Below are 16,364 nucleotides of genomic sequence, written 5' to 3' on the forward strand. Positions count from 1 at the left end.
ACTGTTTGTTTTTTTACAGGTTTGACATTTTTAGATTCCACATATAACTGATATCATAACATACTTATTTTTTTCTTTCTGATTTGTCTCAGCATATGTTTGAGGTCTATTTATGTTGTCACAAATTGCAGGATTTCCTCCTTTCTCATGGCTAAATAATATTCCATTGTGTATATACACCACATCTTTTTTATCCATTCATCCAGTGGTGGGTGCTTGCGTAGAGAAAACGAATTTAAATCTTGGTGTTACTACTTACTGTTCACTTACTAGTGCACTCACTTGGCAGAGAAGAATCAGTCTCGCTATCTGCGTGATAAAGATAATGTTTGTTCTACGAAGGAGTAAGATTGATTGGGGTCCTGCAGGAGAAAGTCCCTAATCTCATATAATTCGTATTGACAGATTTCAAGAAGAGGAATTTCCTGTTTAATTGCTAGCCATCAAAACTTCTTTTTCTCTCTCATCAAACTTTTATATGGCACAAATTTATACATGTGAATATATATTTTTAAACTGGGATCCTTTAGTTTTCATATATCTTTGTATTGACTAGAGGCCTTTCAGCCCAGAGCCAATGCCATCTGCTACCTTGGATGAAAGTGGGCATAACCTAAAACAAAAAGGCCAATTGAACTTCTCAATAAGTTTTTAAACTATGTAATAAGGATAAGGATCTGAAATCCAAAATGCTGTTCATCTGCAAACACCACACATTTGACAGAAAAACAAAACAAAACACGTATTGTGGACTTCTAAATTATTTGCTTGAGTACCAAGAGCCAAACCTGGCAGATTTGGGACATGGCTTGTTACATAAATCACTATGCAGAGAATGATAATAACAATTAATAACAACTTTGAAAATGTGAAATAGCATTGTTACTTTATAGCTAAGACTTACATAGTGCGAACTATTTGCCAAGCACTTCTCTAAGGCTTCACATAATTCACTTATTTAATCTCAAACATGAGGTAGGGCCATTGTTTCCTCACATCACAGACCATAGGAGTTCAGTGTGGGCTCAATATCATACAGCTATTAAAAAAAAAAAAAAAAAAAAGATTTGGAAGCAAGTACTGTGACGCTATAGCCACAATTACTACACTTGACCATTACAACAATTTTTCTGGCTCCAAAATTATTGAGTTTCACCAAGAGTGAAGAAAAGGAGACCAAAGGGGTGCATCTGGAACTCAGTTTTAAGCAGACCCCTGAGAATGGTTCTAACCCTCTAGGTCAAATTCCAGGGACGCAGGGAGCTTGACAGGATGGGAACACCTTTGACAAATTGAAGGGGTTGGGAGAGCTCCCAGAGGTCTCCTCCCAGAGCCCCCAGAAATTGCCCTGAGATATCCCACACGGGGCATATCCACTGAGCAGCGAATTTAGGTGGAGGGTGGAGGGGGCAGGGCAAAGGTAATCTGGTGGCATCTTGTTCATCCCAGTGGTATGAGGTACGATGAGGAGGGCACACAGTGTGGAAGGTTGGTTACACAAGTCAGGTGAGATGAGCCATCTCCCTACTGAAGCCACTGTCAAATCCTACTTACAACCTTAGGGCCATGAATTTAGATAGTGAACTGCAAGCATACATTTCTATGAACTTATTTCTGTATCGTAGCAATAAGAGCATTGTGCTCAAAGGAACCACCTAACAGTTAAAGTGATACACTCTATATCAAAACATACAAGTATTAGTTACTCCTTACCCTTCTGCTATTTTAGGGTGGGGTGAAGTGACTTACTGTGTGTATATATGGTTATAGGAATCTGTGAAGAAGGTTAAGTTCTCATTCTACATAAAACGTGGATGCAGACTTCTACGTATGACATGTTAGTGTTTGATTTTCAATGTCTGATATTTCAGGACAAGTTGGGAACTGAGTGCAGCTGACAAATACAAAGAAGGACATTTTCTCTGGAAAGTTTTATTGTTTCTCAAGACACCTCATTATGTTTGACCAATATCTCTAATGTATGTTCAAAAGTGGAGACCAACAAGAAATTCTCCTGAGGAGGCACCAGCAGGGTGATTTCTATGGATACCTATATAAAACACAAAGGAATCACGTCATTGCGACCACTTGACTCCACCACCATCTCCATCCCTAGCTTCAGGTCAGTTTTATCTGGATGAATCTGCGTTAAATGAATGCAGGGCCGTGAGAAAGACTTGCCTGTTTGCCTTGGTTCTTGGGTATGTTTTATGTAAAAAATTCCAACTCTTTCTCATCATTGTCTCATTTCAAGCCCATGTATTTTAATCACACTCCTTGATTCTTCTACCCCTGCCCATCTTGGATAAAGTTTGGAGTTAGTTTATAGTACTTGAAAAATCAACTGGGAACCAAGGAAGACGTATTTCCCTTTTGACAAATATATATATATATATATATATATATATATATATATATATATATATATATATATATATATATATTTGTGTATATAGATATATCTTATTACTAGCACACCAAGGAAAGACTTCAAGCCTTAACTGTTAATATACTTTTCTCAATGTGAATATAATTGAAGGTTATGTTTTCAACTAAGTTTGTGCCTGTCTATCCACACGAAGAAGAAAATAAAACTAAGCAGTAATCTGAGTAATTCAGGGAACAAATTTATGCTTAAAATGTCCATCAAATATTTTACTAAAATAATAAAAGAGATTATAAGGGATGTGATAGATATTAAATTCCTCACTAGTATAACTCTGTGTCTTTGTCACATGAAACTACTTAGCTGTCAGAATTAAGAAATTTCTAACTGTGCCATAATAATGTAAAATGTCTCATGGCCTAAAAGAGCTGAGTGATTTTGGATGTTGAGCTATGTTACCACTTTGCTGATGAGTTTAAGATATCACGTACACATATATTTTTTTCTAAATCTAGATTCTTTTGTAGGATGCCATAATATGTCTCTAAAGAAAATATGGGTTGCAGAAATAACAACAGACTTTAGTCAGCCTCTGAGCTACCCAAGGTAAGAAACTTTCTAAGAGATACTTTGTATTACTGCTTTAAACTTAAAAAAAAAAAAAAAAGAAAAAAGAAAAAGAAAAGAAAAACTACAGCTACAGGTTTTAAAGATTTCTTTGTAACAACTGAAGAGTGAACTTTAATTCATGTTTTTTAAACAAAGGTTATATGAGACTTACAGCAGTCTCACAAAAGAAGAATATCAGCAAGAATTGCACATTACACTCAGAGGGCAACTGACTTTCAAATTTCTCTACAGGTATTATTTCCCATGAATAGGAACAAAGAGCAAAAACAGTTAAAAAAGCATATTCAAATGTGTGCATAAAAAGGCATGGTAAATGAATACTGTTTAGTTTGCTGACATAATTACTTGAATGTAATTTTTATGAGTCGTAGAAATCTTGGCATTTTCACTGAACCAGATAATTAGACTCTGAATAGAACAGGGTCAGAATAATTAATACATCAAAACTAGATGAACTTTTTCTAATTATTTTTACTTAATCTCTATTATAATTATTGTTATACTCTGCTGAGCATGATTGCTTCATGTTCATAGATTTGAATGCAGTCTTCTAGTTGCATCCTGGGACTTTGTGGAATATTAACAAACCGTGGCCTGGAGAAATTAGAACGGTGTAGTTTCATGATGGAATTCTAAATTGGAATTTCATATTTTTCTATAAAGTTGCACAAAATTTGCTCCATAATCATAAAAATATGAATTTTAAAACAAAAGTCTACTTTTCTTGCATGTTACACTTCTCCAAAGTTCAAGAAAAATTATTTTCACAGTTTTTTTTAAAGGTGTATCATCAGCTATTCCATTCAGGTGAAATTTTCTCAAAGGGGATTGCATTAAATTTTGCATTATTTGAATTTTTAATATCATGATAAATCTTAATTATTCAGGCAAATGTATCAATAGGCAGTAAAGAGCATCGCCATCTATTATTAAATACATTGAAATTCACATTAGAAAGTAATGGTGTAACTTCTGGTGATAGCTGCCTACCTGTGCCATATCTTTGGTACATCCTTGGTAATACAGAAAAATAAATTATAGCAGCAGACGAAACCAAGAATACAGATAAAATATTTTTAAATCTAAGGACTGAAAGATTATATAGGCCAGTTAATAAATGATTAGAGGCAAAGCTATGTCTGAATATCTGAAATCAGAATGTCATAATACAGAGAGGAATATTTTATCCATCCAAATGGGATCCAATAAATACTATAACCCAAGGCACCAATGATACAGTTTAAAGTTACTATTAACTCTTACTTCTCATTTCAGAGTTGGTCAGGTCTACCCTCTCCTAACCTTGTCATTATCTATCTTCACTCTATGGAAGTCCAGAACTTTCCGTTGGATAAGACTGAAAATTGGTAGGTTTAAGGAGCATTGCTTCCTTAGACATGAAAGAGGAAACAGGAATTAGGACACTGCAAAATCCTGAAAATAATCTATCCTGAGAATTTACAGAATGTTTTAAATTATCTAGGAACTAATTTATCTCCTAATATTCTCTTGAAGGACAAGCAACACAGGGTAATATTTTGCCTAACTTTTGTGGAACCAAGCTACTTAAATGTTTGCTGGGTCCTGGAATTTGGCTAGGAAAGATACACATCATCAGAGAGAGCAGATAAAATGACTGAGATTCTGGAAACACGAAAATAGAAAGTGATAGCCATCAACAGGAACAATGCCTTTTGCAAATATCAACAGTGTTAGATTTTACCTCACTCAAGGATTTAAAAAAAAAAAAAAAGTAACATTGACCTTGAGCCAATGGATGTTTTTTTCAGCTAACAAAAAAAGCATTTGTCATAAATATGTCAAACAGATAAAAAATGCGAAAAATAAGAGAATAGGGAGAATGTTGAATATTGTTGAAATATTGCTGGCAAAGATAAAGAGAATGTGGGAGAGAAGAAGATATCACAATGAAAACATTAAAGTTGGCTTCAGCTGTCGTAAAGAACATAACTGACATTGTAGAAAACAAAATCACTAATAAAGATGACAGCTTCCTAAAAATAAACTATGAACAATAATAGATGCTACAGAGGAGAGGAAACAGAAATATATATAAATAACTGGCATCCATTGAGAATGAAATAAAACAAATGAAGCCAAACAATCATTCATTAAAAGAGAACACTTTCCATGAGTTTAGCAAAAATAAACAAGGGACATTACCTGAGTATACAACTCAAAAAGGTTCACTAAATCCTGCAACACGTATAAAAATGAAGTTAGAATAAACGACTTAGAATAAAACGGCTAAGTGTTTGAATTTCAAGTTTAAAGCAAAACAACAACAACAACAAAAAAAAAACAACTCACGATTTGGGCAAATGCAAAAAAAAAAAAAAAAAAGTCACAAAAAAGTCACACCAGTTTCAGATCCTATTTAACTCGGAGTACCGGAATATGATGAAACAACAAGAGCAAAGATTTGAGAGAAAAATATTGTGGACCAAGAATACTGCCACTAAGAACAAATGTACTGAGCAAACAGAAAGACTTTCATGGTTAGATCTGCAGGATTCAGAAGAAAAACTGTGCATGGATACAGTCCTTGAAATTTTTACTCCAAGACGCACATCAACAGGATAAAGATGAATACTATTAAAAAAAATAAAGAATGAGATATATTCATTTGAAATTACTGTGTTATGGATTGATATTAGTTAAAAAGTGTTTGCTTAACAAGAAAAATACAGATGCTCACATTAAAAGAAATAAATTAGCCTGTATATATACTAATAACATGTAATAACATAAGTAATACCTTGAGTAATATAAGTAATAATACAATTCTTATTTCTAGTACATATACTTTACTATATGACTATGAACACATTATGAACTTATATGAGCAGATATAACACTCACTGAATAATGTTGGGATAAATGGCTTTTTGGAAAATAATTATTAAATTGAATCCTTATTGTACATTTTAAATTAACATGTGTGTAAGGTAAAACAAGTATTAAACTTTATAAATAAATGTATTTTTGGATAAGATGAACATATAAATATGTCTGTTCCTAGAACAGTCACGAAGCTTTCAAGCATAAACACAGCAAAATTTACAACGTGCAAAATTAAATATGGAAATGATCCTCAGAAGCAACATATAAGGTTCTCTTACCAAAATCAATAATTAGATATGCAGTATAGTGTTCACTGATAAGACAATGATATGCCATGAATATTTTACCCAATGGCCCTGTATCATCTCTGCCTAAACAAGCAGTCATAACAGTGCATCAACAGTATTATAGAAAAAAAATGACAATTTAACACACTAAATCATACACATAACTTCCATTTATTATAAACTTCATGTATCTCAGCATCATATTCAGACATTTATTTTAATAATCTGACATTTGCAACAAATCTCTTAGGTAAGTGTTATCCATCTTTTTACTGATGAATAAAATGAAACAGAAATAAGTTACACGATAACATAACTTGTAGGACTTGAAGCAGGATTTGAACTCAGGTCCAATTACAAAACCTGAGTGCGTAACGCATTGCATGCATGTAACATTCCTTTCTAGGGATGTTAAGGAAACCACTTTTACCATAGACTAATTGATGTAAACAAGAGTTAAGTTTGTAGGGCATCTCATCAGTGTTATAACAAAACAACGTTGAACAAAACAATGTTATTTGAGGATCTGCTGTATAATATGAGGCAGGTTTTCATAAACGTATTGCAACACCCAAAAATATAGTGCTACCTCAAGGGAAGAGAAGCCATGGCCAAAACTACATAAGTGGATCCCTCATACTAACTCTGTTTTTCTCTTTTTCTTCCTTCCTTCCTTCCTTCCTTCCTTCCTTCCTTCCTTCCTTCCTTCCTTCCTTCCTTCCTTCCTTCCTGTTTCTCTCTCTCTCTCTCTCTCTCTCTCTCTCTCTCTCTCTCTCTCTCTCTCTCTTTCTTTTTTTTTGGACATAAGAGGCTAAAATTAAGTACCTTGGTCACATACGTTATGATGACATTATTAGGATTTGTGCTTAATAAAGAAAAATATTAGTTTGGATTAATCTGTTTTAACAGTAAAATTCATATGTTAGGCAAGAAGGTTGGTAGAAAAAGTGGGAATATATTCACTGAAAATGAAGGTGATCCAGAAGCATTGGTGTCTGCCTTCAGGAATGTCAATACAAAGGAAACACTGATGCAATCTTGAGTTTGTCATTCTATATATAGTAGGGTCAATACTAATATTACAGAACTTAGCCATAGCAATATATTTAATCCTTACAGGTACAAACTTAGGTTGTGATCATATATAAGGCTTAAATATTATGTCTTAAGGTAAATAATATGATTGATAATTAGAGGGAAATGCCATCCCGGGAGAACAAATTCAACCTACTCTGAACTTTTACTACAGTAACCTTTTAAACCAGATTTCATTCTCATGCCATAAACTTTTCATTGCTTCCTTTATTCCTTATTACTATCCTCATTTTATCGAACAAATCTTGTTTGCATGTTTAAAATATAGAATCTGAAATTGTCCATCTAGGCCATTAAATGGGGTTATTTCTACTTGGAAAGAGTAAATTTGTCAGCCAGTTAATGAGTATCTGGAATTCTCGTTTTTGTTATCATTGTACTGGTGTTTTAGTCTCATTTAATTGATTTATGCGTAAGAACCCAGCTTGGAAAAAAAATTAGGCATTCATCGTGATTTTTCTCCCAGTCCCGTAACACTCGTATTTGCAACGCTCCTTCTGTTGCCAATCTCCTGGCATTCCATTGTCTGGGGTGCTTGATGTGCTTCCTGGCATTTTAGTATTTTATCAGTGAGTATTAACTTACAAGTGATAGAGGAAAATGGAGTCAGAACCTGGGCTTTCCATTTGGCAGCTCTTTTCTATATCGGTGCTCATGTCTGAATTGTTGACTAGTCTTAAAATCATGCCAGGATTTCTGTGAACCTTTTAGTGACCTTAGTTAAAACATTTTTATTTGTGTATGTGCGAGACCTATAGAGAAAATGGACTTGAGGGAAGACTGGTTCAACCCAGAGAATGAGGAAACAGCTGAGAACAAATATTAACCAAGTGAAATGAGTACTAAAAAGGCAAAGTAAGCACAGAGGCAAATGAGGGAATCTGTACTTTTAATTGGACTGAGATTTTCCCTCTGGCCATGCCTAGGGAACCATGAAGATTGGAAAAACAGGCTGGAAGATAGAAAATCACTACATGAATAGCCACTTGTCAAACAATTTTCCTAATATGAACTACTTTAAGAATTTGCTTGACTTTACGACTTATAGGAATCAGAATTTCAATTCTTACTTTTATGTATTAAATATTTAAACACATAAACACCTGTACAAAAGAGACCCTGTAAAATTTGAAAGAAAAAAAAAAGAAGAAAGAAAACACTACCTCCTATTTTGTTCTCTGTTCTTAAAGAATTTTTCTAAAACATATTATGATTACCTTACCTTGCTAACAACTAGTAGCATGGCAACACAAACCAGGCCCAGGATAAGAAGAGTTGGCAATCACAACCTGCATTCATTTTTTTTTTCAGTAACCAAAATATTCAGTCCCTAAATTTGATTTCTAATTCAAACGTCTGCCATAACTTCAAGAGTGATTTGAAGATATTGCAAAATGACTATAATTTTGATTTCAACATTTTAGGAACTTCTCTAAACCCAGATAATACACATAAAGTATCTTAACACCAGGTACCAGATAGCTTTCAATGAATGTTAGCTTTCTTTCTTTCTCCTCTACAGTATAAAGTAGAACATTTGAAATAGTCATTACTTAAAGTTTAGTTGTTTGAAACTATTTCATAGAATTATCAAACTGTAAATGAACAATGACTTCAATCCCTTTATTAAGTTCTTATAACAAAGATATTGCATTTAGGTGTAATTTAGAGATGGGAGTCTAAGAATTTTATTAAATGGCTAAAATTTATCTTTTTTATCCAATAAAAAAATTTAGTTCACCTTTCATTTAAGAAAAAATTGGGCCTGTGCTTCCCCTTCACACCTAAGATTATCTATCGTTTATTTCGGGAAATCGTAAGTTGAACTTAATGATCTCATGACTATTTTTGTACTGAAGTACGTATATTCACAATGTATAGATATGGTGAAAAATAGTAACTCACAGATGTGAGTGATTTTGAGAAGTGTCCTTTTTTTTCTGTATGAAAACGTTTGTAGGCTAGTGACAGAATCCGACCTTTGTTTAAACTGTGCAAACAAAACATGGTATAGGCAAAGGGTTTTATAATTTAAAACAGGAATACAGAGGAATGAATAGGTATGTTCTCTGAAATAAGGGCAATTAAATTTATCTGTATTGAGTCATTCCATATATTTATAAAAGAACTCAAACTTTTTTATTTTTACCTTCACCAATATAAACACTTTACCCCACTTTTCAAAATAATAACTTGAGGTTTTCCCTTCCAAATAACCCAGTAAGGCTATTCAGAATCAAAGGCCCTTACTCAAGTGAATGCATTTAAATTCCTCCCTCTTGAAAACCAAATTAATTCATTGTTACAAGCTATAATAATATTGAACTCCTTGATAATTATGATTAATCTTTGAATTGATGAAAATTTAGGTATTTACATATTTTAACTCTAAAAACTTTTTTTTTTCTAACAAGTTCCTCAGCCTAACTATATCTAAAACTTTTTGAAAGATTTTTTTTTTTGTCAGTTTAAAACCATTTCACTCTGGAAAATTAACCTGTCATCAGGTAATTGTCCAAGCTACAAACAATTATTTGAAACATGTATGCATGTTGGAGTTTGTGTGTATGTACAGGTCAGAGAAGAAGTAATTGAGACCATAAAATGCTGAAGAAAAACAGGGATATTTTTCCTATATGGCAGACACAATTAAACAAACAAAAATATTCTCAAAATCCTGGTCCTCTGTAAGCTTAGCACCATTCAGTGGCAGACAGGAGCCTGGTCCCCTATTTGTATTTCCCTCTCACCTCATTTTTTTTCCTTCCTATTTATCTTTTGTAAATTTGGCGTTCTATGGAACATCAAGTTCCTAAAAGTGATTTCAAGTAAAGAAGCTTTATTGGCTGCTTTAGGATGGGGTGGACCAGAGGCAAGAGATCCAAAAAGACTGTGAGCTGTTGGAGAGTCACCCCGTGTGTTTTTACACTTTGATGTCCTGAGAAACTCAATGCTAAGGGCTGTGGCACTAAACTGCAAAGGCAAGGCCAGCTTTTTAGAGACAAAAGCTGTCATTGCCATCCAGTGGCAGCATAAGTTATTGCATGTTCAGCCAAGCCCCATTTGTCTTGCCTAGGAACTAAATGGAGATTGACAACTTGTACAATGACTCTTTTTGTTTATTTTATCGTCTACTTTAACAATTCAAGATATGTGATAAACAAACAAAAGTAGTTTTTAAAGTTTCTTTCATTTTAAGTTTGAGTTTCACTATTTTATTTCTAGATATGTGGGAGGTTGTATAGGATGGATACAGGTAAATACATTTTTAGTTAAGTATATGTTTACTAATGTTTTTCAATGAACATTTAAAGTATTTATGACATACTCCAAATGGACATCACTTATATCATCAGGTGACTGCTACTGATTTGAAAAAAACTCAATAGTTTGGCCCCTTCTTTTTTGCGTAGCATTACTAACACAAAGAGGTACAGGTTGTGATTGAACTGATGAAAGCTCTCCAGATTAAAGTGGAGGGTATAGTTCACACGTGCGTGTTTAATAAACATATAAATGGGGAAAGAAGAATCAGGTAGGGCAGAGAGTTTTTTTCCCCCTCTTTAGTTCAGTGTAACGTGGCACATTTAAAATTTTTCTATCACTTTGTTGACCTCAGTATTTATTCCATATATATAAAAAACACTTCTTCCATCTTCTGGATAACTTGCAATGGAAGTCCAACCCTGGCTCCTTTGTTTTGCATTTATTAACAACTACTTATATATTTTTTCATTCAATATTATTTTATATAAGTTTCAAGTGTACAGCATAGTGGTTAGACATTTATATAATTTATGCCGTGATTCCCCCAATTAGTCTAGTACTCACCTGGCACCATAGATAGTTGTAATATCATTGACTATATTCTGTATGCTGTATTTTACATTCTGTGACTATTTTATAACTACCAATTTGTATTTCTTAATCCCTTCACCTTTGTCACCCACCCCCTAATCCCGCTCCCCTCTGACAACCATCCTTTTGTTCTCTGTATCTATGAGTCTGTTTCTGTTTTTGTTTGTTCGTTTATTGTGCTCCTTAGATTCCATATATAAGTGAGATCATATATTTGTCTCTCTGTTTAACTTATTTCACTTAGCATAATACCCTCTATGCCCATCTATGATGTGGCAAATGGTAAGATTTCATTTTTTATGGCTGAATAATATTCCATTGTATATAAGTACCATCTCTTCTTTATCCAGTCATCTATTGATGGGCACTTACGTTGCTTACTTATCTTGACTATTGTAAACAATGCTGCACTGAACATAGGGGTGCATAATCTTTTTGAATTAGTGTTTTGGATTTCTTTAGATAAATACCTAGAAGTGGAATTGCTGGGTCATAAGGTAGTTCTATTAGTAATTTAAACTTAAATTGCCTTACTTTTCAGCAATTTTCATAAAAAATAGCATTTTATTTTTCCTTAAAATCTCATGTTTTTCAGTGCCTTCAAAGAGTTGGCGTGTCCAGATACCATGCATCAATGAATCTGTTTTTCTAATAGATTTCAATGGGGTTAACCTAGAAAAATGGTATAAGTTCAAGGTTCCCCCCACCCCTTTACCTAACTATTATGTAGGAGTAATTCTTGTTTTTTTGTGTTACACACTCTGTAGACATTTTATAGGCATTGATTTTCAATGTTGCATTGCTATTTGTTTTTAGTAGGCTATAAAGATAAATGCGATCTTAAAAGAAAAGAGGGTTCTAACTAAAGAGAAATGAAATCTTCTAAGAATGACTTTATTGTGCAGAACACATATTTATATTATTCTATGTGAATACAGATTTACAATGTATTAAAGGTAATCCACGAAGCTGAAAAAAAGGAGAGTTAATCTGAGATTTGTTTTCTTGGTGTTCCTGCTAACAAGGCTGTAGGGGTCCTCTGGCACATAAATAACTTTTCATTTACTTTGGACTTCGTGGTGTCAGCCATTTCAACAAACCATGATCTGCCAACAAGCTTCAAAACTTTAAACAGAAAAAAAATATAAAGGCATGTATCTATTAACACCTGGACTCACAATGACTCCTTTATTTTAAAAGAACTTTTATAAAATAGAATCAAACATGTAACTGGATGGAATACCTTCATGTATATTCATCAGTGAAAAGTTTGAACATTTTCCTTTAAAAGGAAAAACAAGTAGGTATTTGTTATCTCTCTGTTTTTCTGTCATATATTTGCTTAATATGTAAGCAAATGCTTTCTTCTAGAGCAGTTGGAATCCATCCAAATTACAACAACAACAAAAAAAAATCTGCACACAATTACATATTCTTAGAAGCGCCATCCAATGCACACCTTTTTCTTGTTTGGACTGTATGTTATTTTCTGCTTTTTTCGGCCTTCAGCTTGCATACTGAGCTACATTTGTGAAAGTCTGTTTAACTAATTGTTTAATACTAATCTTATTAAAAATGCATGTATATCATTGCTGTTTCTATTTAAATCTCCATTGCTGTCCTTGGAATACTTGAGTTTATAATGTAAAACACTGGGGTTACTATTCCACATCCAGTGTCATAGGAACAGTTTAGGAGTTAGTGAAGGCTTGCTATTGGCATATGCAACAGACCCTGAGTGACAACAGGAAGTAAGAAATAACAGAAAGAGTTGTTAGGACAGAGGGCAGGGCAGTGGATCTAAATTGCTCTTTGCCTGGAATTATTTCCATGTATTCAGTACTAAGTCTTGGCCAGACTTTTGGAGTACAATTCACTTAAATTTTAGATGCTGACATAAGCCATTTTCCTACTTTTCCAGCTGAAAACTGTCATAAAGCTTGGTACCTTGAAAGTTTGAGTTTAGGCCTTTATTTCAAAAGCGATGTGCTGAAATTTGGAATATTTACATTTACTGTGAAAATGTATGAGGAGAAGTCACTAATTGCAAAGTAATGTGGAATGGTGCACAAAAATAAGTCATCTTAACAATAACACTCCAAAGACATTGGGACTTTCAATTAGTTGTAGACATGTTTTCCTGATCCTCACTTTGCATTTTCACTTGCAGCAGCTTCCTAGAATCCCATACCCAGAGCTTAACCTTTGCATGTCCCTGTTTTTTATTGACTTCAATTACTACAGTGAAATAAATGCAACGGAAATAACTTGAAGAGATAATTTAGTATCTTCTATGGGAGAAAAACACATTCAGAAGAAAACAATGTTGCCTTACTAAAAATTAATACCTAGGTGATATGAATGATGTTTGAAAATTTTTAAAAAAAAATTCTATACTGGAAAAATAAGTTATAAATATGCTAAAATCCTTACCTATTAAGTTCATGTACAATCATTTCCACTTAAAAATTCATTTAACTTCACCCTCTGCTACCTATACACGACTTCTGATTAAAGTCAATTAACATTTGCCTGAATTTACATGATTTCCTCTGATAGAAAATTGGTCTAAACAGAAAAAAATCCCAAAAAACTAAGAACACCTTAAAGAAACTTAAAGACAGTTGAACCAAAATATAGAAAAGTAAGACTATAAATAAATATGATTCATTACGCCAAAAGACCTATGAAAACAGGACGGAGAGTAAACATTTTGTCATTCTTTTCTTTAGCAGCTATTGCAGCACACATACACATTTCTAAAGTTGCATTTAGATGATAGTTTTAGAAATATATAAAATTGAATTAAAGTAAAAAATGTTTTGACAGTTACAAAACATGCATAGCAAAAATTGCTGATAAAAGCCAACATAGATTATTTTCTAGTTAAAGAAATATATATATACATATCTATATATGTATATATATATTTGAAATAATGATAAAATAACCATTTAAAATCTATAAATCATGATTTTTCTATATTGTACTGAATGTATACACATAATAAAAGATGAATAATGGTGACTGAAGAAAACGTTTTTCCTAAATTATACGCATACAACTGACTTCCAGAACTTGACCTATCTCTTCTCATTCTCTTAGGTCAAATACTAGTTTGGAAAAAGAAATTAATACCATAATATTTCTTGGTATTACATTCCAGTTGAGAGCTCAGTTAGCAAAATTCTGCGTTCTATCTAAGTCAATTTCCAGAGCTACAGCTTCCATCTGGTGTAGGGATGCAGAGCAGCTAATACGCCTACCAAAAACAATACGTCACTATTAAGTCATGTAGAAAACAGTGTAATTTCCTAGCAAACTGAACATTTTCTTAAATGTAATGTGAATAGTCTTTCCTAAAAGTGTAGGAGTATAGTGCAGGAGAAGAAACACAAGTTTTGGAAGAACTCTAAAAGCTTGCTTTTTTTATCTGATGTTGATAAAGAATGAAAAATATCAAAGCATAATGATTAGGTTTTTAAAACACCCACACTAATTCTATTCCCATGAATTCTCAATACTTTCAGACATGCAAAGTTTTAATTCATAAACAATTAAGTGCTGTCTTGTTTGAGTTGTGTAACAGTTATTCTCACCAAATCCTCAGGATACCCAGGTGTTAACATTAATTATAGACCTCAAAAAGGTGATCTATGATTTTAGGAGGAAGCCACAAATGTCTCCATTTCCCTCCATTGCCTCTTATATTTCACAAAGGAAATGGGGAAACTCTTTTGACTGTTTTAATGTGCCTGGCTTACCTAATCATACGAGACAAGATCCAATCAGGAAACCAAATCTCTCCAGGAAATGTATTAACTATAACAGAGAATTGGAGCAACTGAAGTTTGCATACTAAGAAGTAAAAAATAACTCTAAAGAATATATGAATTGCAGATTCTACTCCTACAGCTGAAATAGAGCACCCAAAGAAGGAAAAAAATCTGGAATAGGATCCAGGCCCCAGGACTGAGATCCGACCTCAGTGGAGAGGGTCTGGCTATGTCCCAGTGAGTGGAGAAGTTTCCTGAGGTTCATGCCACAGGAATCATGGAGAATTTGCCCTCTCAGGTGTCAAGGGAAGCTGTTCATGGAGAGGTGGCCATATGAAGCTCATTTAGAATCTGTTAGTCGGAAAGATACAAGGGGACCCCTCCCTCAGGGTGTCAGGGGAGACTGCTCTTGAAGGATGTCATGTACTACTGGCTGCCACACATGGTAGGAGCCTGCTGAGTGAGAACACACTCTGGAACCCGATGAAGAGCCCCTTCTTCTTCTAGGTTCCCGCCTGTGCCCTCGTCAACCAAGTTTAACATCATGCCAGTTGGCGGGGCAGAGATTAGAAACCACAAGCAGGGCAATGAAGGGTTGATTTGAAGCTGAAAGACAATAGATTGGTAAATTAAGTAATCTTACTTAATTTGAAAAATGTAATCATTATCAATACCCTACACCAGAGTGGTATATTTGTTACAATTGATGAACCTACATGAACACATCATTATTACCCAAAATCCACAGTTTACATTAGGGTTCACTGTTGGTGTGGTACATTCTATGGGTTTGGACAAATGTATCATGACATGGCATGATAATGGAAAACGCATATGTGAGGGCAGGGTTAGGTGGGGAATCTCTTTACCTTCCACTGAATTTTCCTGTGAACCTAAAACTGCTCTAAAAAATAAAGTCTATATTAAAAAAAATGCAGTTTAAAAAAAACCAGTGTCATCAGTGGATTTTTTTTCTGAACCTACAATTGTGGGACCACCATATTACCAATTGTAAATTGCAGTGCATGTTCATTGTAAAAGTGGTCATTGTTTTTTTCATTATGAGTACTGTATATGGTAGAGAAAGCTAAATTATACTCTTACCTTGCCTCACATAATAACAGGACTTAGGACACAAGGCTACATTTACCAAATTCCTTTGCAGCTAGGTGGAGCCATGTGACTTAGTTCTGGCCAATAAGATATGGGAGGAAACAGGAAATACAACTTCTAATTCATAACCTTTAAGGAAGTAAATGGTGTTTCCTTCCCTTCCCTTTTCCTTCTTCTTTCTGGCTGGAAAGTAGACCTGGTAATGAACCACCATGGACCATGCAAATAAAAAGGTAATTTCCTAAAAATGGTGGAACAACAAGAGAGAAGTAGCCTGAGCTCATAAGGCCTTTTGCAGAGAACAGTTGTCATGTCAACTCAGCTTATGTGTGAAAGAAAAAGAAAGAAACCTGT

The sequence above is a fragment of the Rhinolophus sinicus genome, chromosome 1, assembly GCF_057876585.1.
Source record: "Rhinolophus sinicus isolate RSI-liver-muscle chromosome 1, RSI-T2T, whole genome shotgun sequence".
NCBI lineage: Eukaryota > Metazoa > Chordata > Mammalia > Chiroptera > Rhinolophidae > Rhinolophus > Rhinolophus sinicus.